The sequence below is a fragment of the Eurosta solidaginis genome, chromosome 3 (genome assembly GCF_040869045.1).
Source record: "Eurosta solidaginis isolate ZX-2024a chromosome 3, ASM4086904v1, whole genome shotgun sequence".
Classification (NCBI taxonomy): Eukaryota; Metazoa; Arthropoda; class Insecta; order Diptera; family Tephritidae; genus Eurosta; species Eurosta solidaginis.
This window is the reverse complement of record NC_090321.1, coordinates 54,618,042-54,643,489: the sequence shown is the minus strand read 5'-3', so window position 1 is coordinate 54,643,489 and position 25,448 is coordinate 54,618,042. Positions and strand designations below refer to the sequence as shown.

At 45.2% G+C, this 25,448-nt stretch overlaps 1 protein-coding gene across 18 annotated transcripts in view; it reads left to right on the top strand.

The window, feature by feature from the left end:
* Nucleotides 1–25,448, top strand: part of LOC137243734 (uncharacterized) — an 815,214-nt gene that overhangs the window by 241,633 nt on the left and 548,133 nt on the right. The gene's annotated exons all lie outside the window — the stretch shown is intronic.

Sequence of the window (25,448 nt, the reverse complement as noted above, 5' to 3'; positions counted from 1 at the left end):
AACAAAAATTGCAGTTTACTTGCCTACTCAAACCCACTGTGCAAGAACAACATCAGCAAAAATTTCTTCTACAGCTGAGTTTACCCCGTTGTTCGGACAGAGCGTTGAACTTGTCGATACAGTTCAACTTCCAAATCATTTTTTCTGCTTCGCAGCATATAGAAAAGTATAATATTCATACGTATGTACATACTTACATATATGTACAAATAATTTCAAGTTGCTTTTCCAACATTCCTATTTCTCCACTCTGAGAACATTATACGTGTTTACTCACACGTTCAAGTCGCTCTTCCAGCGACATTCTCCCAGAACGTATAGCTACATTAGCAACGAGAGTTGTGTACTGCTGATCAAATTTCTCAACCTCTCTCTTATTTGCCATTTTTTCATCTTTCTTTGCTGGACTCTCACAACAGTGCAATCAAGCGCACTCAGCTTCACAAAAGAAACGCGACACTGAAGCGACGAAGAAGCGAATCAAAACAAACTCTTCTGTTTGTAAACATAAACAGAGAAGCTCATCTCATTCACAAACAAATATATATACACACATATGTTTGTATATTGCGCACGTACATTTGTACTTATTCTGTCGTACAAACCTAAGTTTGAGATATTTTCGTCCCTATAGGAACTTTTCAAAAAATATCCCTACAAACCTCGAAGTATTATTATTTTCTAATATATACATACCTATATATAACAGTAATTTACAAATACCCGTTTATTTCCACACGTATATTTACACGTATATATAAGTGAAAATTGTTTGTGATTTTTTTTAATTTTATATTTTTTGCTTTTACAAAACATTATGCATACTATTAAATTCCGAATTTCGCGGAGTTAAATAATTTAAGGAACGTCCCGTTGTCCGTGCTTCACTCTATTTACCAAAAAAAAAAAAAAACACAAACACCGCCACCAATTTAAATTCCCTTTTTAAATTTCTGTGGCACGAAGAGTTTTCCATCTTCGAATTTTGCGAACGTTCTCTGAGCGGACAAATATTTTATTCGGTTTTTTTGGTGAAAACCCAAAAGTTTGCTTAAAATGCCTCTCAGTCCCCCAAAAGCGTCCGAAACCGGGACAAAACCAAAAGGTGGCCCAAAGGAAGAAACGGCCAAGGAAAGGTCAACATCCCCCCGCCGGAAATCCAAAACAGTTGACCCATCCGCGCAAAAGTTCATCGCGGAAAGTGACAATCTGATGAGATACTGTGCAAAATTTAACGAAGCACCGATTCAAGATCACACTGAATCGTATCTCATGATAAAGGACAAATCACTAGATGATTATTGGGCACGGCTTCAATCGGTTTACGATCTGGTATTTTCGAAACCAGACGAAAGTTTCCCTGAAGACTTCAAGAGTTAAGTACAAGGCAAACAATGCGCCTGCCTTGATACGTATGAAGTGACAACAGCAAAGATTGCCGATCAACTTTCGTTGATCAAAATGATGGCAACGCCGAGTCCACCACTCAGCGTGGAACAACCCCGGCTGAGGCAAATATTTACCTCAAGGTCCCAGCATGCGACACGGAGACCCCTTATGGTGGCTATGAAGAATGGCCCGCTTTTCGTGACATGTTCACAGCGGTGTGCATTAACCACCCAAGGCTTTCCCGTGCTCAGAAATTGTACCATCTCCGGTACAAAACGCAAGGCAAAGCCGGCTCCATCGTAAAGCAATATGCGTTGAGCGATGATAACTTTGACCTTGCCTGGGAAGCTTTACGGTCACGATATGAAAACAAGCGTAGCTTGGTTGACAAGCAGATCAAATCCTTACTGACTCTTGCCACTATTCAATCCGAAAACAGTGAGCAACTTCAGAAATTGCAAAATACAATCAACAACCGTCCTATCCGTCCTTCACTCCCAAGGAGTTACGACAGACAGTTGGGATCCGATTCTGGTGTACATTTGTTCATCAAAGCTCCCCGAAACAACCCTGTCACTTTGGGAACAATCTCTCTCTTCTCGAGGAGATCTACCCTCATGGTCACAAATGAACGACTTTCTCACCTCGAGATATGAAGTCGTTGAAAGAGTCAATAGGCTTCAACCAAGCAAACAAAAACCACTAGCTCATCAAAATTCTGCGCAAAACAGGTCCTTCAACAGGACGCAAACCCTTGTGGCAGAATCTAAAAAGGAAACTTGCCAATGTTGCAACTCCCCGCACCTTATTAGATTCTGTCCACATTTCAAAAGAACGTCTGTGCAAAACCGGACACAATTCGTAAAACAAGCTAAGCTGTGCACAAACTGCCTTAGCAGCACCCATATCATCAATGAGTGCACGAGCAAGTGGTCATGTTCGACATGTCATCAACGGCATCACACGCTGTTGCATGCGAGCCCACAAGCTCCACGTTCCACCCCGCGAACGAATGCATCAAACGTGCAGCACACAACTGCTGAGTCAACATCTCCCGTTCAACAAACGCAGAATAGGTCCGATTCTAGCGAGCTACCGTGTTGTTCAAAACACGCACCGGTTCAATCATTGCATGCAGCCAATGATAACCAAATTCTCCTTCCTACTGCTATGGTCGCAGTCGAACACGAAGGGGAATTATTTCAACTGAGAGCCCTTATTGATCAGGGCTCGGAAAGAACTTTTATTTCCTCGAAAGTGCAAAAACGGTTGAAACTTCCATTCGAACATTCAAAGTTCGAAATCTCTGGCATGGGTGGACAAGTCGTACAAACGTCCTCCAAGCTTTGTCCTTTGACACTGGTTGCATCCAAGGTCATGAAAAGGATAAAGGCTCATGCCATTGTGTTGCCGCAACTGACAAGTAATCTGCCAACATCCACCATTAGTCGCAAAATCTGGCAGCAGTTCAAACTCCTTGAGCTCGCTGTTACCAGTTGCCACATACCGGGTCAGACTGACATGGTCATTGGCAGCGACATACTTCCACAAATTCTGCTGGAAGGTATAAAAAAGGTGGGCGGTAGCATACTTGCGCAACAAACCATTTTTGGTTGGATTCTCAGTGGTCCAATAACTGAAAATATTGTGTTATTCTCGACGCAAGTCCAAGCGTCAAACGAGACACTCAGTTCTCAACTGAGAAAATTTTGGGAAGAGGAGGAAATTCCACAACCTCCACAGATATCCCCCGAGGATCAAGCGTGTGAGCAGATATACGCAACAACCACGACACGTGCACCAAACGGTCGATACATTGTTCGACTTCCATTCAAGGAAGGGGTTCCCGGAAAAATCTCCCTCGGCAAATCCCGCCGGCTGCTCTGCAGCAGTTTTTCAGCATGGAGCGATCGCTTCAGAAAAAGGGGGAGTTAGGTACAATGTACAACAATGTGCTGCAAGAATATCTCGACCTTGATCACATGGAATCTACCGACCATTGCGAAATAAATTCGAATGGCAAGGTCTTCTCATTTTACTTGCCACATCATCCGGTAGTCTAACCAGATAAGGTCACCACCAAAGTTCGTGTGGTTTTCAATGCCTCTAAAAAATCTGGGTCAGGAAAATCCCTGAATGACGTGCTATACACTGGTCCAACTCTCCAACCAGATCTCATGCCACTCATTCTACAGTGGCGCATGCATAAGTATGTGTTCAATGGAGATATTGAAAAAATGTACCGTCAGATCCTTATACACGAGGAAGACAAAGATTTTCAGCGAATCCTATTTCGCAAATCGGCCAACTCCATTGTTAGCGATTTCAATCTGAAAACGGTTACATTCGGCGTCAATTGTGCACCATATCTCGCTATTCGTATGTTGCATCAACTATCCGATGACACGAAAGCGACATTCCCGTTGGCTGCAAAAATTCTCAAGACGCAAACGTATGTCGACGACATCCTATCCGGAAGTCATACTATTGAGAACGCCACTGAATCACTTGTTCAAGTGATAAACGCCCTAAAATCAGCTGGTTTCATACTAAAGAAATTAACGGCTAATCACCCGACCATATTAGAACAGTTTCCGAAGGAGGATCTTCTAGACTCCAACTTCTTGAAATTTGAGAGCACTTCCAATACCAAAACCCTTGGCATTCGATGGAAGGCGCTCACAGACAAATTTTCATACACCATTCTGCCGGAACACTCCCAAAATGCGGTCACAAAGCGACAAAATTTTATCCTCTGTTGCAAAACTTTTTGACCCAGCAGGATGGCTGTCGCCAGTTATGATCCAGGCCAAGATGCTTCTCCAAGAAATCTGGCTGAATAGCAGCGATTGGGATGAAAGCGCCAAGCCCACAACATTATCAAAATGGCAACATTTCGCAGAAAACCTGCCAGCCATTTGCCACATCGAAATCCCTCGATGGGTTAATGTTGTTCCAGGGCAAGACACCCAACCCCAGGGGTTCTGTGATGCCTCGGAAAAAGCATATTGCGCAGCGATTTACATCCGCACACATGTGGGCAACCAAATAAAATCTTCACTTTTAGTTGCGAAAGGCAAAGTTGCCCCCATAAAAACTGTAGGCTTATCCCGCTTAGAGCTATGTGGTGCAGTCCTACTCGCCAAACTGGCTTCAACTGTTCGAAAACAGCTCAACTTACAAGCATGCAACACATTCTTATGGTCAGATTCTGAGATTGTACTAGCCTGGCTAGAGAAATCTCCATCGACCTGGAATACTTATGTGGCCAACCGTACCTCCCAAATTCGAGAATATCTTCCCAGTGGCACCTGGCGCCATGTATCTAGCCAAGACGACCCTGCTGATCTTGGCACACGTCGTTGCAAGCCGCATGATTTGATAGGCTCTTCACTTTCGAGGCACGGACCACAATGGCTTTCTTGCCACATTTCGGCATGGGCAAAGCCGAGAGCAGGTAGCGCTTCTGCACCCGAGAAACGCAAGGTCGAAGCATATCACGCACTCGAGGAAGAGGACGATATTCTTCAACGTTTCTCCACATACTCTCGAGCACTCCGTGTGATTGCATACGTGTTCCGCTTTGCGAACAATGCCTGCAACAAATCCAAATCGGTGGCAACAACACATAATCCCCATCTGACGTACAAAGAGTTGCAACATGTGAAAACGCGGCTTGTGGCAATGGCGCAATCTCGCCATTTCGGGGCGGAAAAGAGCGCCTTACAAAACAATATGACAATAAGCAAAGGGGTTCCCTTCTGGCTCTTGACCAATTTCTGGATGGATACGTATCGGTAGAAGATTGGAACATTCTACAATGCAATACAACGAGAAGCATCCAGCAATCCTTCCTCCGGAATAAAGGCTCTGACAGCTGAATCTGGAGTTTTTACACCGCCTGCTTCTTCATGCAGAAATGCGGTTAATGTTCCAAATCGTGAGGCAAGAGTACTACGTACCAAAACTAAAGCCTCTTATAAAGAAATGCATTTTTCAATGCGAATCTTGCACGCTTTTCAAACAGAAAACGCGCACGCAAATAATGGCAGCTCTACCACCTGAGCCCTCACTAGGGTAGGCACCTTGTCGTTGGTGTGAGGGCTTAGCCGAACTCCATAGCGCCCGACTATGAGGCGGAGCTGTTTAGGACTGAAATCTACGCCGTTTCGCCTCATAGGAGGGCGGCGGGATGTCGGTGACCAAGAACTGCCAACCCCCTAATCCAGGGTGTTATGCGGACCGTGCCTATTGGAAGATTTGCAGCCAGGGGATAAATTGGGCTGTATTCGAACGGAGCCTTCCCGATACCGGGCCATCTCGGGAAGTAGTTATGGCCTTACCGCAGTAAGGGGCGCTGCTGTGGCGGACGGTTCTTTCCCCGTATATAATACTGGACCGCTGAGCCCGCCTTGTCGGGCAGGTGGTCGTACGACCAAGATGAACAACTCATTACCTGAATGTAATAAGGAGGATGTAAAGAGGAGGACTGAGTCGCAATCAAAGGACGACAAACACGAATTAAGCGATGCGTCGGACTCGGGGAGCGAGAGTAGTGCTGATTCAATGAACTCCGTGTTGGAGGAGCACACAAATGAAAACGGAGTAGAAGAGTGGAGAAGGGTACGGAGCAGAGGAAGTAAAAGAGCTCTCTCGCAGTACCGTGCAGCACTAAGAATTGTACAACGCTTGGGAGCAGTGGTCGACCCAACAGAAGTGGAGATCGAGCGCTTGGGCCCCATGAAGCGGTAGAAGTAGGTCGAAGGCAGTTCAAAAGGTTTGCTGCGAGAAACCCTCAGTTCTGCAACCGGTACGAGGAGGAAGAAGCGTCGAATGGCAGAATGAAGAGGCAACGTTTGGCAGAAGGCGACAAGCCTGCTTTCAAGAGGCAGAAAGGACCCAGTCCTGGAGCCGCGAGGCAGGGCAGTCGCATAGACAAGACAAGTAGGCCCAAAGCTGTAAGACAGATGGGTTCCAATAGCGAGGTAGCAACTACCTCGAAAGCTGCCAGTCAGAGGGAAGTTCCAACTACGGAAGTAGGAGATAAGCCAAAGGGAGATAACGCTAAGACTCCGGCTTTCTCGGAGGCGCTAAAGGGAGTTAACGCGAAGACTCCGGTGTTCTCGGAGGTTCCAAAGGGAGATAACACTAAGACTCCTGCTTTTCCCGAGAAGATGAGTGATATGGCAAAGCAGTCACTGACTGTGGCGCTGCTTGTTCGTAGCAGTCCGTTCGGACAAATGACTACTGAAAGGTGGAGATCTGTGGAAAGGGAGCTTATTAGCTTAATGCTTAAGATGATGCGGGAACAACCAAGTAAGCCCCTTCCAAACCTTTGATTCGGGGGGATGGTATAATGGTGTGAAGATGATAGCGTGCGACAACATCGCGAGCTTGCGGTGGCTGGAGGAAGTCGTTCCAAACCTCCAAAGGCAAGTCACGAATGCGCGGTTTGAGGTGGTGGATAAAGCGCAAATCCCCACGGTACCAAAAGTTAAGGTATGGATACCATGCGTGATGAAGTCGAAGGATACACTGCGACTTCTGCAGAATCAGAATCCGAACATACCGACACAGGATTGGAAGGTACTTACTGTATCTCGGCCAACCGAGGATGGTCAGTTCTACATCTTCCAAATAAACAAGCAGGCAGAGGATATTTTGTACACGCAGCTTGGCAAAATGTCCTTTGGCACTGGCAAAATTTACATGCGACTCAGGAAAAGAAGTCCCGAGGATAAAAATCCTAACACGCTGGAAGTGGGCGAAGTCGAAAAGGACCTCAGAAGCCTAAGGGAAAAAAGACAGGTGGAGGTCCCCGACGTCACCACGAACGTGCTAGAAGAGGACCAACCGCTAAATGGTGCTGTGACTCGCACAGAGGAACACACGGCACAACATTCACGAGTGGCTGAAGGGGGCCTCGAATACTCTAAACCAAAAGGGCAAGAGGAGGACGACGACGTCAAGACGAAGGTGCTGGAGGGGGACAAACAGCCCAATGGTGCTGCGAGTCCTACAGATAAACCTCCAACACAGTAAAGTGGCGTCGAGCGAACTCCTCCTAACCCTTGAGGAGGGTTCGTTTGACGTAGCGCTGATCCAGGAGCCGTGGCTATCATCGGGAGGAAAGGTTTCTGAACTTAGTGCGCGCGGGTTTGGCGTTTACTACACACAAACGGAAGGACGGGTGCGAGCTGTAGTAATGGTAAGGAAACAGCTGCATTCATATATGCTGCCTAATTACACCACCGAGGATCTCGTAGCGGTGGCCGTTGAGCAAAAGAATAAGCAGGCATTTATCCTGGCGTCCTGCTACATGGCACATGCTGCGGAGGTTCCACCGATGGAGTGCAAAAGGCTAGTACAGGAGGAAGGGCGCAAAGGGCGGTTGGTCATAGGCGCAGATGCAAATGCGCACCACAATGCGTGGGGAGGAGCAGATACGAACGAGAGAGGCGAATCTCTATTTTGTTACATCCTGCAAACCAATTTGCAGATAGCCAACAGGGGAAATGTTCCTACATACATTGGTCCAACATCCAGCAAGGTTCTGGATATTACATTGAGCTCCGAGCGTGATATATCAAGGTATGATTGGATGGTTCTCGATAGACCATCCTTCTCCGACCATGCGTATATAAGCTTCAGCATCCCACTAAAGAGGGTAGAGAAGGGAGGAACCTTTAGAAACCCTAGGGCAACGAATTGGACTAAATTCCAGAAACATGTAGAAACGAAACTGGGACAACCCAAAGAGGTTGCTAATGTAGAGGAACTGGAGGAGTCGAATGAATTCCTAACAAGGACGCTTATGACTGCGTATAACAAAGCTTGCCCTCTAAGAAGATTCAGAGGAAAAGCAAAGCCGCCATGGTGGAGCAATGAGCTGAGTCTTCTAAGAAGACAGGTAAAAGAAATGTTTATACTCGCAAAGACCGCGGAAAGCGAAGCGTGTCGGGACGAGTGCAGGGATCTACTGAGGATCTACAAGCGTGAAATTACCAGGGCGAAGAGAAACTCATGGAAAAGTTTCTGTATGGACATATAGTGCTCCAGTGAAACAGCACGGTTGAAAAAAGTCCTAGCAAAGGGAAACATAGTCCAGGGACTTATAAAGAAAGAGAACGGGGAATGGTCACGTGATAGTGAGGAATCCCTTGAGGTGCTTCTCGATACACATTTCCCATCGGGAGACGGTTTAGAAGAACCAGCAGACATCACTCACACTTCGATCAAGGAGCTAGTGGTGCCGGGCTTGGTGACCGATACCAAGATCGAGTGGGCAGTGAAGACATTTTCTAAGTCGCCGGGCCCAGATGGTATATTCCCGGCCATGCTACAAGTCTCAAGTAGGGCGGTCGTGGAATGGCTTAAAATAATATTCGATGGGTGCATAAGACTGAATCATGTACCGCACTCTTGGAGAACTGCTCGTGTAGCTTTTCTACCAAAGGCGGGGAAGATCGGTCACGTGTATCCCAAAGACTATAGACCCATTAGCTTAACATCATTTCTGCTCAAAACCTTTGAGAGGCTGATAGATGTGTACATAAAGTCCAACGTGGATGAAAAGCTGCTCTCCACAACACAGCATGCGTACACCAAAGGCAAGTCGGTAGACACCGCATTGCATAGGGTGGTAATAAGCATAGAGAAATCCCTGGAATATAAGGACTATGCTCTAGGAGTCTTCTTGGACATTGCCGGGGCTTTCAATAATGTTGCAAAATGGGCGATTATGGATGGTCTTAATTACATTAAAGTACATCCTGCCTTAATCAGATTGATCGGCTGCATGTTAAATTGCAGAAAGATTACATCACAATGGAGGTTGTACGAGGCCAAGAAATCAGTGGACAGGGGCACGCCGCAGGGAGGGGTGCTATCGCCTCTGCTGTGGACACTGGTCATCAACCAACTGCTCAGGCAATTCGATGAGGGACCCGTAAAACTTACGGCTTACTCAGATGACGTTGCAATTGTCATAAGTGGAAAATGCCTTCCAACGATTAGTTCTTTGATGTATCGGGCGCTTGGGGATATTCATACCTGGGCATCTAATGTCGGGCTGAAAGTCAATGCGGAGAAGACGGATATGGTGTTGTTTACAAAGAGGTACAAGGTCCCAAATTGGACCAGGCCTAAGTTAGGAGCGGTGACCTTACAGGAGAAACCTTGCACAAAATATCTAGGAACCATCCTAGACAGTAAGCTGTCATGGAAGCTCAACTTGGAGGAGAGGGTCAAGAAGGCCTCAACGGCACTCTATGCATGTAAAAGAATGCTGGGGTGTACGTGGGGCCTATCGCCCTCTCTTTCTCATTGGGTTTTTACAGCGATTGTAAGCCCTATTCTATACTATGGAGTTCTTGTTTGGTGGAAAGCCACACAAAAAACAACATACCTCAAAAAATTAGAGGGGGTATGCAGACTATCGATGCTTTGCATTACGGGAGCCCTGAAAACAACCCCGACGGCTGCACTGTATGCCATTCTGCACATTCCACCTGTAGACCTGGTAGCAAAGAACAAAGCGTTAACGACCGCAACCAGGCTCGATGCTTCGGGGCAGCTTGAGCGCCGACCATATGGCCATAGTAGTATAGCGTCCTCAGTCACAAGACGAACAGACTACATGATTCCCTACCTGCACTTTGAGGGAGATCTTAAGGCCACAATAGAGGTGGACGGTTGGCGCAAGGGTGCGCAAATGGCGGACGAGGCGATACATGTGTACACCGATGGTTCCAAAATAGTGGAAGGAGTAGGGTCTGCGGTATACTGCGCTGATCCGGAATTAAGCAGATCCTACAGGCTGCCGGATTACTGTAGCGTTTTCCAAGCGGAAATATTAGCCGTAACCAAAGCAGTAGAAACCCTGGAAGAGAATAGCTTAAGCTGCAACCGTGTTAACTTTTATATTGACAGTCAAGCAGCAATTAAGGAAATAATCTCGCATAGCACAGCATCTAAATGCGTGTTAGAGTGTAAGCAGTCTCTGGAGAGAATCGGGACAGGGAGAAGCATACATCTATATTGGGTCCCAGGGCATATGGGAATAGATGGGAATGAAAAAGCGGACGAATTAGCTAAAAAGGGCGCATCCCTTGAAGCTTGCTCCGTAGACGTCCCAATTAGATTGGGCGAGATTAAGCGAATGCGAGAGGTGCACATGATCGACCAAGCAGAAAAGGCGTGGGTTCAAGCGCGGGGCTGTAAAGTGTTGAAGATTATGTGTAGGTCTTACAACCTTAGACTAACACAGTTGCTTCTATCATTAAAAAGAGAGGACTGTAGACTCATGACGGGTATTCTGACTGGACACTGCCTTCTGGCGTCGCATGCCTTTAAATTAGGCTTGGTCAGTGATATCAGGTGTAGGAAGTGCGGGTTGGAGGAGGAAACGATCGAGCACGTTCTGTGCTCGTGCCCTGCACTTGCCAGGCTAAGACTCCAGCTATTAGGAGTGATACAGCTGTCAGATCTAGAAGCAGCAAGTGGCTTAAGTCCTAGGAAGCTTCTAGTATTTGCCAAGAGGACGGAGTTATTTTATAACATAGGTCCTGGTTTTTGATAGGGTTTTTCAGTTTGGTCGTTAAAACAAACTTCTGGTAACACTACGGACTCATTCAGTCTATGTGAGGTCCTCATGGACCGGCCAGTTCAACCTACCTACCTACCACCTGAGCGCTGCAATTTCTCACTCCCCTTTTCCACAACAGGAGTAGACTTTGCAGGTCCATTCCAAATAAAAGCATCGGTTCTGAGATCGACCAGCGCTCAGCGTGCACTCGAACGCGACTTCGTTACATTTCTTAACGAATGCTCTGCGGACATTATGCAGAAATATGCCCCCAGGGAATAAACTGGCAGTATATTCCACCCAGCGCCCCTCATATGGGCGGCTTGTGGGAATTCGCAGTAAAAAGTTTTAAAACCCACTTCAAAAAAACCGCTGCATCCCACATGTTTACATTCGAAGAATTCACGACGCTGTTGGTGCGTATTGAAGCAGTTCTCAATTCAAGGCCTCTAACCTCACTATCCCAGGACCCAGCTGACTTCACAGCTCTCACTCCGGGTCACTTCCTTCGAGGTGCACCGCTATTAGCCATTCCTGAGCCAAACGCGGAAGACCTCTCCTGGATAAATTGATGGGAAAAACTCAAATCGCTTCATCACCAATTCAGTCGACGCTGGAAAGAGGATTATCTGAAGGACCTTCAGAAGCGCTATAAATGGCAAACGCCACAGCGAAATACTCAACCAGGCGACCTCGTCGTAATTAAAGCAGATTCGCTCCCACCCTCCGAGTGGCGTCTGGGACGAATCGAGAACGTTCGCCTCGGCCCTGACAACCATGTTCGGGTTGTAGAGGTTCGCACCCAAAATGGGCTTGTCATGCGCCCCTTAGTTAAACTGTGCTTCCTTCCAATGGAGCACTCTTCGAGCACAGCGCTCTAACTTATATACGTTTCCCCTGTATAATTAAATTTCCGTTTATCATCCGCTGTATCCAACTACTTCTCGTTTCTCTGTCTGCTCTTATACTTCCAGGAAGACACCCATCTGGCTCTCACGGCAGAGACCGACAGCTGCCTTCAGTGTCGGCTTTGCCTCCACTACCACGCGCAGCGGACCGATCGAAGAAACCAGCGACAACCCCCAAACCGGAACATATGGCCAAGCGCAGGATCACGCGCACCCCACAAGGCCTGCCAACGACGTAATATAGCCAGTCGCGCCTCAAATATCACCATCCGCGCCTTGCAGGAGCTGCTTACAAGCACCTCCCTGCAGGGCGGGCAGGATGTTTAAGCCGCCTCCAATAATATTCAGACGGCGGCCTATGCGCAGCCGTGCGCGGCGAGTGGAAAGGCGTCAACACGCATTCACTACCATCGTCGTCAACAATAATTGCAACGAGCCAGTCTAGCACTATAAACCGGCAACCGCGGACGCGATCCTTTTGGGTATTTATTTAAAATACGCAAACATATTAATACTTTGAATTTGAATTTTTAAAGTCAAGTTTTTAACGACTTAATTACTTAGTTATTAAATTATAAATAAAGTGAATTTATAACGTTTTTAAAGAAAAACTATTGACCCTTTTAATTGGAAGTGTTAAGTGTTGCGAAGAAAGACCACACATTTGTTAATGTTAATGAATATATTTCGGTGCACATCGGTAATCGTTCTCAAGGGTAACTGCAGTTATATTATACACAAAATTAACTTAGAAATTACATACATAATTTTTTCGTTTTTGATTCTTGGTTATATGTATGTTAAATGACGATAAGATAGTCTTTAAGTTACTTGCACTTTGCTACCATTTACACTGCGTTAATTACTTTTTCACAAACCGATCTGCTTCCACGCCAACTCAAAAAGGAAAAGGCTCTCGCCAGCGGAAGTTTGAGGTTGCTCTTTCTCGTGCCGGTGGTTTGACATATCTCCAATGTCAAGTTGACAAAATTCACAATTAATGCAGTATCGCTATTAGGGTTACCATCAAATGCATAGAATAATACTAAGTTTTAGAGTGGACTTTTACGGTTTCATAAGTCGCGCACACAAGTGAAGTACCTTTCGTTTGATACCCATATCGACAATATTTTTTCGAATAGGTGGCTACCCTAAATGGCAACCCTACTCAAAAATGTCCCTACTGTATGTAATGCGAAGTGAAATACCTTTCGTTTGATACCCATATCGGCATATCTCATGCATTTTTTTTTAATTTCGAATAGGTGTCAACCTTGTGAAACATTCTGAGTGGCAACACCTAGGTAGAAAGTTTTAGAAGGTGATACATTATCTCTGTGACAAATTTCATTAAAATCGGTTGAGCCGTTCCCGAGATCGTTCGGCTATACAAACTTACAAATATGTGACCCGGGCTATGAAAAGGTGGCTTATGACTCAAGAAAGAAATTGCGAGAAACAGCTGTTAAAGATAAGCAATGCATTTTTTCAGTTTCTTGGTAGTTTTTCTTATGCATTATGTACAGTCATGCCCAAAAGGCAAAGCACAAACCAGTTTCTGACCGATATTTTGCTCCATTGCCATCGAAAAAAATGCTATCAAAAGAATCTTAGGATGCTTCACCAGCCACCAAAGTGGCATCGAAGGAACCAAAGGCTTCATCGTCTTTCATTTGTGCTCTTCCTTCTCTAAATTTTTAGTACAATTCTAAGAAAGTTAGGACTTTCTAATTTTCCCCACGTGAAAGAGCGTCTCAAAAACTATTGAAACCAGAAAAAAAATGAAAATTTTTTTTTGAGTCATAGGCCACCTTTTCATAGACCGGGTCACATATACAAATATACAAGAATTGCTCGTTTAAAGTTATAAGATACCCAGATATATGGTGGCCGATTATCAGACCTATTCGATATGACACCCCTTTCATTTGACACCCATATCGTGAACACCCATCCACTGGTAGCCCTAGCCAATATTTAGGTCTATATATCGGAAACGGATTGAGATGTCATCCACTCAATAAAGTTCAATTAACTTAATAAGCTATTCCTCACTTTAAAGTAAACTTTAACGATTTTCTTTAATACTTAGTGATTATACCTTGTAAATCTCTTCAAAGCCTTTTCTCCCGGGAGTGGGATTTGAACCCGCACTGCTAGGGTGGTTGAAGTGTTACAAACGCTCTCTACCTCTGCTTCCATAGCGGGTTCCGATAGAAACACTTTCTTTGCCGCAGCATCATCTTTCATTCGCATAACATGGCCTAGCCAGCGCAGCCGTTGCGATTTAATTCGCTGGACTATGTAGATGTCTGCGTATAGCTCGTACAGCTCATCATTAAATCTTCTTCGGTACACGCCATCGCCAACGCGTAGAGGTCCATAAATCTTTCCAAAAACTTTTCTCTCGAACACTCCCAAAGCCGCTTCATCTGCTGTTGTCATGGTCCATGCTTCTGCCCCATATAGCAGGACGGGTACGATAAGTGACTTGTAGAGTATGATTTTTGTTCGCCGAGAGAGGGCTTTACTTTTCAATTGCCTACCTAGTCCAAAGTAGCATTTATTGGCAAGATTGATTCTTCGCTGGATTTCAGTGCTGATGTTGTTGCTAGTGTTGATGCTGGTTCCCAAATAAACGAAGTCTTTTAATATTTCGAAATTATGGCTGCCAACAGTAGCGTGGTTGCCAAAGCGCGTATGCGCTGACTCTTTGCTCGATGACGGCAGGTACTTCGTTTTATCCTCATTCAACATCAAACCCATCTTTACCGCTTCTTTTTCCAGTTTGGAGTAAGCAGAATTAACAGCGCGGGTGTTTAGGCCGATGATATCAATGTCATCGGCATATGCCAGTAATTGCACGCTTTTATAGTATATTGTTCCAGTGCGGTTAAGTTCTGCAGCTGGTATAATTTTCACCAGCATCAAATTAAAGAAATCGTACGATAGGGGGTCACCCTGTCTGAAACCTCGTTTAGTTTCGAACGGCTCGGAGAATTCCTTCCCAATTCTGACTGAGCTGATGGTGCTGCTCAACGTCATTTGGCACAAAAAAAAAACGCAAAGTGCAGCGGTTCGAATCTCACTGGCACCTGTTTTTTATATTTTTTTTTTATTTACGTTTAAACCTAAAATTTAATTTTAAAGGGTAGAAGAGCTGCCCGTAAATTTTTCCGCCCGGTAATTTAAAAAGCAGTTGAGCAAACGAAAATTCACTTATAGGCAGAATAAAGTGAGCGCTAAAATTAAAGGCCAGATGAGAAAACGGCCCTTAAGCTAACAGCTTCCATTTGATACCCATATTTTGCAAATACATCGAAGAGTTACCTATATCTCGAGACCCTAGTCATCCAGCGGCATAAAAAATGCTCTGTACAAAGGCACACATCAACAGCTTCAATTTGATATCCATAATGTAAAAACACATCCTATTATTACCCGGATCCACTTTTTGGCTTATATTTCGAGACCCTAGTCACCAATAGGCATGAAAACTACCCTGTACTAAAGCACTCATCAACAGCTTTCATTTCATACCCATATTGTATACACATTGTCTAGGGGTACACGGGCCCACGTTTTGGCCTCAATCACGAGATCCTAGTCACCCAGGGGTATGAACATTACCCTCTACTAAAGCACTCTTCAACAGCTTTCATTTGTTAGCCATATTATATAAACACATTTTAGAAGTACACGGGTCCACGTTTTGGCCTATATTTCGAGACCTTAATCACCCAGGGGTATGAAAATTACCATCTACTAAAGCACTCATCAGCAGCTTTCATTTTGTAATCCATATTGTATAAACACATTCTAGGGGTACACGGGCCCATATTTTGGCCTAAAACTAAAACCCTGGGATGACCCCGTATCAAAGTACTCATAAACAGCTTCTATCTGATGCCCATAGTGTACAAATACATCCCAGGATTACCCAGGTCCGCGTTTTTATCTCAAGATCGTAGCCACCTAGTGAAAAAAGGTAAACGTTGGCCGATTCTCATACTACCCAATATGCTCACAAAATTTCATGAGAGTTGGTTTAGCCGTTTCGGAGGAGTTATGCCTCTAACACCGTGACACAAGAATTTTATATATGCATATAGGTAGGTAGGTTGAACTGGCCGGTCCATGAGGACCTCACATAGACTGATTGAGTCCGTAGTGTTACCAGAAGTTTGTTTTAGCGACCAAACTGAAAAACCCTATCAAAAACCAGGACCTATGTTATAAAATAACTCCTTCCTCTTGGCAAATACTAGAAGCTTCCTAGGACTTAAGCCACTTGCTGCTTCTAGATCTGACAGCTGTGTCACTCCTAATAGCTGGAGTCTTAGCCTGGCAAGGCAGGGCACGAGCACAGAACGTGGTCGATCGTTTCCTCCTCCAACCCGCACTTCCTACACCTGCTATCACTGACCAAGCGTAATTTAAAGGCATGTGACGCCAGAAGGCAGTGTCCAGTCAGAATACCCGTCATGAGTCTACAGTCTTCTCTTTTTAATGATAGAAGCAACTGTGTTAGTCTAAGGTTGTAAGACCTACACATAATCTTCGACACTTTACAGCCCCGCGCTTGAACCCACGCCTTTTCTGCTTGGTCGATCATGTGCACCTCTCGCCTTCGCTTAATCTCGCCCAATCTAATTGGGACGTCTACGGAGCAAGCTTCAAGGGATGCGCCCTTTTTAGCTAATTCGTCCGCTTTTTCATTCCCATCTATTCCCATATGCCCTGGGACCCAATATAGATGTATGCTTCTCCCTGTCCCGATTCTCTCCAGAGACTGCTTACACTCTAACACGCATTTAGATGCTGTGCTATGCGAGATTATTGCCTTAATTGCTGCTTGACTGTCAATATAAAAGTTAACACGGTTGCAGCTTAAGCTATTCTCTTCCAGGGTTTCTTCTGCTTTGGTTGCGGCTAATATTTCCGCTTGGAAAACGCTACAGTAATCCGGCAGCCTGTAGGATCTGCTTAATTCCGGATCAGCGCAGTATACCGCAGACCCTACTCCTTCCACTACTTTGGAACCATCGGTGTACACATGTATCGCCTCGTCCGCCATTTGCGCACCCTTGCGCCAACCGTCCACCTCTATTGTGGCCTTAAGATCTCCCTCAAAGTGCAGGTAGGGAATCATGTAGTCTGTTCGTCTTGTGACTGATGACGCTATACTACTATGGGCATATGGTCGGCGCTCAAGCTGCCCCGAAGCATCGAGCCTGGTTGCGGTCGCTAACGCTTTGTTCTTTGCTACCAGGTCTACAGGTGGAATGTGCAGAATGGCATACAGTGCAGCCGTCGGGGTTGTTTTCAGGGCTCCCGTAATGCAAAGCATCGATAGTCTGCATACCCCCTCTAATTTTTTGAGGTATGTTGTTTTTTGTGTGGCTTTCCACCAAACAAGAACTCCATAGTATAGAATAGGGCTTACAATCGCTGTAAAAACCCAATGAGAAAAGAGGGCGATAGGCCCCATGTATGCCCCAGCATTCTTTTACATGCATAGAGTGCCGTTGAGGCCTTCTTGACCCTCTCCTCCACGTTGAGCTTCCATGACAGCTTACTGTCTAGGATGATTCCTAGATATTTTGTGCAAGGTTTCTCCTGTAAGGTCACCGCTCCTAACTTAGGCTTGGTCCAATTTGGGACCTTGCACCTCTTTGTAAACAAGACCATATCCGTCTTCTCCGCATTGACTTTCAGCCCGACATTAGAAGCCCAGGTATGAATATCCCGAAGCGCCCGATCCATCAAAGAACTAATCGTTGGAAGGCATTTTCCACTTATGACAATTGCAACGTCATCTGCGTAAGCCGTAAGTTTTACGGGTCCCTCATCGAATTGCCTGAGCAGTTGGTTGATGACCAGTGTCCACAGCAGAGGTGATAGCACCCCTCCCTGCGGCGTGCCCCTGTCCACTGATTTCGTGGCCTCGTACAATCCCCATTGTGATGTAATCTTTCTGCAATTTAACATGCAGCCGATCCATCTGATTAAGGCAGGATGTACTTTAATGTAATTAAGACCATCCATAATCGCCCATTTTGCAACATTATTGAAAGCCCCGGCAATGTCCAAGAAGACTCCTAGAGTTTTATTCCAGGCATTTCTCTATGCTTATTACCACCCTATGCAATGCGGTGTCTACCGACTTGCCTTTGGTGTACACATGCTGTGTTGTGGAGAGCAGCTTTTCATCCACGTTGGACTTTATGTACACATCTATCAGCCTCTCAAAGGTTTTGAGCAGAAATGATGTTAAGCTAATGGGTCTATAGTCTTTGGGATACACGTGACCGATCTTCCCCGCCTTTGGTAGAAAAGCTACACGAGCAGTTCTCCAAGAGTGCGGTACATGATTCAGTCTTATGCACCCATCGAATATTATTTTAAGCCATTCCACGACCGCCCTACTTGAGACTTGTAGCATGGCCGGGAATATACCATGTGGCCTCGGCGATTTAAACTTAGAAAACGTCTTCACTGCCCACTCGATCTTGGTATCGGTCACAAGCCCGGCACCACTAGCTCCGTGATCGAAGTGTGAGTGATGTCTGCTGGTTCTTCTAAACCGTCTCCCGATGGGAAATGTGTATCGAGAAGTACCTCAAGGGATTCCTCACTATCACGTGACCATTCCCCGTTCTCTTTCTTTATTAGTCCCTGGACTATGTTTCCCTTTGCTAGGACTTTTTTCAACCGTGCTGTTTCACTGGAGCACTCTATGTCCGTACAGAAACTTGTCCATGAGTTTCTCTTCGCTCTGGTAATTTCACGCTTGTAGATCCTCAGTAGATCCCTGTACTCGTCCCGACACGCTTCGCTTTCCGCGGTCTTTGCGAGTTTAAACATTTCTTTTACCTGTCTTCTTAGAAGACTCAGCTCATTGCTCCACCATGGCGACTTTGCTATTCCTCTGAATCTTCTTAGAGGGCAAGCTTTGTTATACGCAGTCATAAGCGTCCTTGTTAGGAATTCATTCGACTCCTCCAGTTCCTCTACATTAGCAACCTCTTTGGGTTTTCCCAGTTTTGTTTCTACATGTTTCTGGAATTTAGTCCAGTTCGTTGACCTAGGGTTTCTAAAGGTTCCTCCCTTCTCTATCCTCTTTAGGGGGGTATTGAAGCTGATATACGCATGGTCGGAGAAGGATGGTCTATCAAGAACCATCCAATCATACCTTGATATATCACGCTCGGAGCTCAATGCAATATCCAGAACATTGCTGGATGTTGGACGAATGTACGTAGGGACATTTCCCCTGTTGGCTATCTGCAAATTGGTTTGCAGGATGTAACAAAACAGAGATTCGCCCCTCTCGTTCGTATCTGCTCCTCCCCACGCATTGTGGTGCGCATTTGCATCTGCGCCTATGACCAACCGCCCTTTGCGCCCTTCCTCCTGTACTAGCCTTTTGCACTCCATCGGTGGAACCTCCGCAGCATGGGCCATGTAGCAGGACGCCAGGATAAATGCCTGCTTATTATTTTGCTCAACGGCCACCGCTACGAGATCCTCAGTGGTGTAATTAGGCAGCATATATGAATGCAGCTGTTTCCTTACCATTACTACAGCTCGCACCCGTCCTTCCGTTTGTGCGTCGTAAACGCCAAACCCGCGCGCGCTAAGTCCAGAAACCTTTCCTCCCGATGAGAGCCACGGCTCCTGGAGCAGCGCCACGTCAAACGAACCCTCCTCAAGGGTTAGGAGGAGTTCGCTCGACGCCACTTCACTGTGTTGGAGGTTTATCTGTAGGACTCGTAGCACCATTGGGCTGTTTGTCCCCCTCCAGCACCTTCGTCTTGACGTCGTCGTCCTCCTCTTGCCCTTTTGGTTTAGAGTATTCGAGGCCCCTTTCAGCCCCTCGTGAATGTTGTGCCGTGTGTTCCTCTGTGCGAGTCACAGCACCATTTAGCGGTTGGTCCTCTTCTAGCATGTTCGTGGTGACGTCGGGGACCTCCACCTGTCTTTTTCCCTTAGGCTTCTGAGGTCCTTTTCGACTTCGCCCTCTTCCATCGTGTTAGGATTTTTATCTTCGGGATTTCTTTTCCTGAGTCGCATGTAAATTTTGCCAGTGCCAAAGGACATTTTGCCAAGCTGCGTGTACAAAATATCCTCCGCCTGCTTGTTTATTTGGAAGATGTTGAACTGACCATCCTCGGTAGGCCGAGATACAGTAAGTACCCTCCAATCCTGTGTCGGTATGTTCGGATTCTGATTCTGCAGAAGTCGCAGTGTATCCTCCGACTTCATCACGCATGGTATCCATACCTTAACTTTTGGTACCGTGGGGATTTGCGCTTTATCCACCACCTCAAACCGCGCGTTCGTGCCTTGCCTTTGGAGGTTTGGAACGACTTCCTCCAGCCACCGCAAGCTCGCGATGTTGTCGCACGCTATCATCTTCACACCATTATACCATCCCCCCGAATCAAAGGTTGGAAGGGGCTTACTTGGTTGTTCCCGCATCATCTTAAGCATTAAGCTAATAAGCTCCCTTTCCACAGATCTCCACCTTTCAGTAGTCATTTGTCCGAACGGACTGCTACGATCAACCAGCGCCACAGTCAGTGACTGCTTTGCCACATCATATGTATATAAATAAGTTATGTTATTTTCTTTTACATATATGTACATATATTTTTTCTTAAAATGTAGGTCAATGACTGCAAGTAAAATCAGCTGTTGAGGTAGGCCAGTATCTTCAATCAGAAAAAAATTTCTCCCGATTGAAGAAAAATGGGAATGAAATGGCACTTAAGAAATATTTTCCTCATTCGCATGGCCAAATTCCTCAATTTGAGGAATTTTTTCCTCATTTTGAAGAAGTTTTTGCCATGCGATGAGGAAACAATTTCTTAAGTGCCATTTGATTCAAGTTTTTTCTGAGTGTTTAGTAAATTTAGCCCACAAAAAATATTGTTAGTAATTATCTGCTTTCATAAGGATTTGTTAAGTGTGTTAGGTTAAGTTTTTTTTGTCTCCAACCTAACCTTTAGATATGTAGTTATTATGTTCTGAATTGTAATAACGATTTATCTAATATGACTATGTAAACCATAATCTTTGGTCATTTCTCGAAACGTAGTCTGAAAGTTTTGTGGCTCTAGAAACAACAACAGAGCCATGGTAGGGTTGGTGAAGAGCAGCCAACACATACATAGAAGTGCTGCAAAAGGGTAAGGGAGGTGTGTGGAAAAGTTGTTTTTTTTTTGGTTGTTTCACTTTGTTAGTTGATAGTGTGCAAAATATTTTATTCATCTTGTTAGGGCCAAAACCGAAGTGAAGGTAGTTTCGTTTGTGGTTGCGTTTATGGAGAAAATCAAAAATATTTATTTAATCATCATAACAATTTATTTTCACATGATACAACACAAAAATATCGCCATTTCAATTGCTGGGTGGAATATCACTATAACTCAACTAATGTTTTAAAAATGTCATATCACAAAATGTTTCGAAATACGGTGTTGTGTCGAGTAAGGATGATATTCCACTCAACAGTTAATTTATAACAACACCCTTTAATGTATATTGGCTCTTAAAAAGTTTTTAACTCTTGCATTTGTTACATCTGTAAATAAACCCGAAGCTCTGGGGTCGGCACAACCACCGCGCACCACTGCACAAAGTTTTCCGTTCACAAGGGCCGCTGCTCCAGAATCTCCATAAGCCACACCACTTCCACTACATCCAGCACAAATGATTGTATTTGGTAAATTTGCATACTCACGCTTGCAGTATTTCTTTTTTATTATAGTCAATTCAGTAGTTTGGAGAAGAGGAGGAGGAATCCTACTACCTGCAATTATCGAACCCCATCCACTAACTTCCATCTTTGTGCCCGGTGGTAATCCAACATTGCAAAGAAGTATTGGTTTCACGGCATTATTCCGGTCAAAGCTCCTAACCACTCTAACCACAGCTATGTCCATAAAGCCTGTTTCTATATTAAAATTACAATCGTTAAGTATACGCTCCACATTTTGTTGTTGCCCTATTCCTCTGTTTATGTCACGTATATCGGATACACCAGCTAGTACGACGAGTCTCTGCTCCTGTCGCCCTACTACGCAATGCGCAGCAGTAACCACCGATTTCATGTTGACTAACGAACCAACGCAATCATACCGGTTATCAAATAATATTGCAACCGAATGTGGGCTCCGCTCTATTCCTATACTTATGCCATTTATTACACGAAACTGCGCCCCCGTAGAAGTTATATGGCAGCTTAGCCCGACAAACAGTATCGTGAAGTGAATGAGAGAATTCATTTAATTTTAAAACCTTTCCCACCACTTTTTAAGTATAAAATACAATCGAAATTGATTTTGTGAGCGCTATTTATACCCAATTGAGTGGTGTGAATATAAATAAAACCGTTTAAAAAAATTAACAAACACTTGTCTAACAACAATATGGGGTATTCCATCCCATTTCGACCAATTTTGAACCCGACCCCTTTAGAATTGGCTGAAAGTTTTTCTTCTTTTTCTAGCTTACGAAAGACGTTTTTCAGAAGTTTTTCAAATTTTTTCATCCAACTCAAAAAAAGTTATGAATTTAAAAAATAACACGGTTTTTGTTTTCAAAATGCTATAACTTTTTTAAAAATTGACAGTTTGGTATCGTTTTTTTTTTTAATTTGTTTTTAAATGTACTTTTCGGAAAAAATTCCAAAAAATGTTTAAAGTTTTTTTTTTTTTTGTAATTTTTCAGTTTTTCGAGATTTTTCGAATTTCGCCCTTTTTTTCTCATAAAAAACTGCAATCAATTCTGCAATCACCCCACTAATCCCGGAGTGGGCCGAGAATTTTTTTTTTTTTTTATTAAATTGAAAAAAAAAAACTTTAAAATTTTTTTTGTATTTTTTCCGAAAAGTAAAAGTAACTCAAAATAAGTTTTAAATATTTTGAAAAAAACGGTGTTTTATTCAAAATGCTATAACTTTTTCAAAAATTGACCGTTTGGGATCATTTTGTTTTTTTTTTAAATATGTTTTTAAATGTCTTGTTCGGAAAAAATACAAAAAAAATTTTTAAGTTTTTTTTTTCAATTAAATAAGAAAAAAAATTCTCGGCCCACTTCGGGATAAAAAAAAAAAAAAATGCTCCGCCCACTCCGGGATAAGTGGCCCTCACTAGGGTAGGCACCTTGTCGTTGGTGTGAGGGCTTAGCCGAACTCCATAGCGCCCGACTATGAGGCGGAGCTGTTTAGGACTGACATCTACGCCGTTTCGCCTCATACGAGGGCGGCGGGATGTCGGTGACCAAGAACTGCCAACCCCCTAATCCAGGGTGTTATGCGGACCGTGCCTATTGGACGATTTGCAGCGAGGGGATAAATTCGGCTGTATTCGAACGGAGCCTTCCCGGTACCGGGCCACCTCGGGAAGTATTAATTGCCTTACCACAGTAAGGGGCGCTGCTGTGGCGTACGGTTCTTTCCCCGTATATAATACTGGACCGCTGAGCCCGCCTTGTAGGGCAGGTGGTCGTACGACCAAGATGAACGACTCATTACCTGACTGTAATAAGGACGATGTAAAGAGGAGGACTGAGTCGCAATCCAAGGACGACAGATACGAATTAAGCGATGAGTCGGACTCGGGGAGCGAGAGTTGTGCTGATTCAATGAACTACGTGTTGGAGAAGCACACAAATGAAAACGGAGTAGAAGAGTGGAGAAGGGTACGGAGCAGAGGAAGTAAAAGAGCTCTCTCGCAGTACCGTGCAGCACTAAGAATTGTACAACGCTTGGGAGCAGTGGTCGACCCAACAGAAGTGGAGATCGAGCGCTTGGAATGGGCCCATGAAGCGGTAGAAGTAGGTCGAAGGCAGTTCAAAAGCTTTGCTGCGAGAAACCCTCGGTTCTGCAACCGGTACGAGGAGGAAGAAGCGTCGAATGGCAGAATGAAGAGGCAGCGTTCGGCGGAAGGCGACAAGCCTGCTTTCAAGAGGCAGAAAGGACCCAGTCCTAGAGCCGCGAGGCAGGGCAGTCGCATAGACAAGACAAGTAGGCCCAAAGCTGTAAGACAGATGGTCTCCAATAGCAAGGTAGCAACTACCTCGTAAGCTGCGAGTCAGAGGGAAGTTCCAATTAAGGAAGTAGGAGATAAGCCAAAGGGAGATAACGCTAAGACTCTGGCTTTCTCGGAGGCGCTAAAGGGAGTTAACGCTAAGACTCCGGCTTTCTCGGAGGTGCCAAAGGGAGATAACACTAAGACTCCTGCTTTTCCCGAGAAGATGAGTGATGTGGCAAAGCAGTCACTGACTGTGGCGCTGGTTGATCGTAGCAGTCCTTTCGGACAAATGACTACTGAAAGGTGGAGATCTGTGGAATGGGATCTTATTAGCTTAATGCTTAAGATGATGCGGGAACAACCAAGTAAGACCCTTCCAACCTTTGATTCGGGGGGATGGTATAATGGTGTGAAGATGATAGCGTGCAACAACATCGCGAGCTTGCGGTGGCTGGAGGAAGTGGTTCCAAACCTCCAAAGGCAAGGCACGAACGCGCGGTTTGAGGTGGTGGATAAAGCGCAAATCCCCACGGTACCAAAAGTTAAGGTATGGATACCATGCGTGATGAAGTCGGAGGATACACTGCGACTTCTGCAGAATCAGAATCCGAACATGCCGACACAGGATTGGAAGGTACTTACTGTATCTCGGCCTACCGAGGATGGTCAGTTCTACATCTTCCAAATAAACAAGCAGGCGGAGGATATTTTGTAGACGCAGCTTGGTAAAATGTCCTTTGGCACTGGCAAAATTTACATGCGACTCAGGAAAAGAAGTCCCGAGGATAAAAACCCTAACACGCTAGAGGTGGGCGAAGTCGAAAATTACCTCAAAAGCCTAAGGGAAAAAAGACAGGTGGAGGTTCCCGACGTCACCACGAACGTGCTAGAAGAGGACCAACCGCTAAATGGTGCTGTGACTCGCACAGAGGAACACCCTGCACAACAGTCACGAGAGGCTGAAGGGGGCATCGAATACTCTAAACCAAAAGGGCAACGGGAGGACGACGACGTCAAGACGAAGGTGCTGGAGGGAGACAAACAGCCCAATGGTGCTGAGAGTCCTACAGATAAACCTCCAACACAGTAAAGTGGCGTCGAGCGAACTCCTCCTAACCCTTGAAGAGGGTTCGTTTGACGTGGCGCTGATCCAGGAGCCGTGGCTCTCATCGGGAGGAAAGGTTTCTGGACTTAGCGCGCGCGGGTTTGGCGTTTACTAAGCGCAAACGGAAGGACGGGTGCGAGCTGTAGTAATGGCGAGGAAACAGCTGCATTCATATATGCTGCCTAATTACACCACTGAGGATCTCGTAGCGGTGGCCGTTGAGCAAAAGAATAAGCAGGCATTTATCCTGGCGTCCTGCTACATGGCCCAGGCTGCGGAGGTCCCACCGATGGAGTGCAAAAGGCTTGTACAGGAGGAAGGGCGCAAAGGGCGGTTGGTTATAGGCGCAGATCCAAATGCGCACCACAATGCGTGGGGAAGAGCAGATACGAACGAGAGAGGCGAATCTCTGTTTTGTT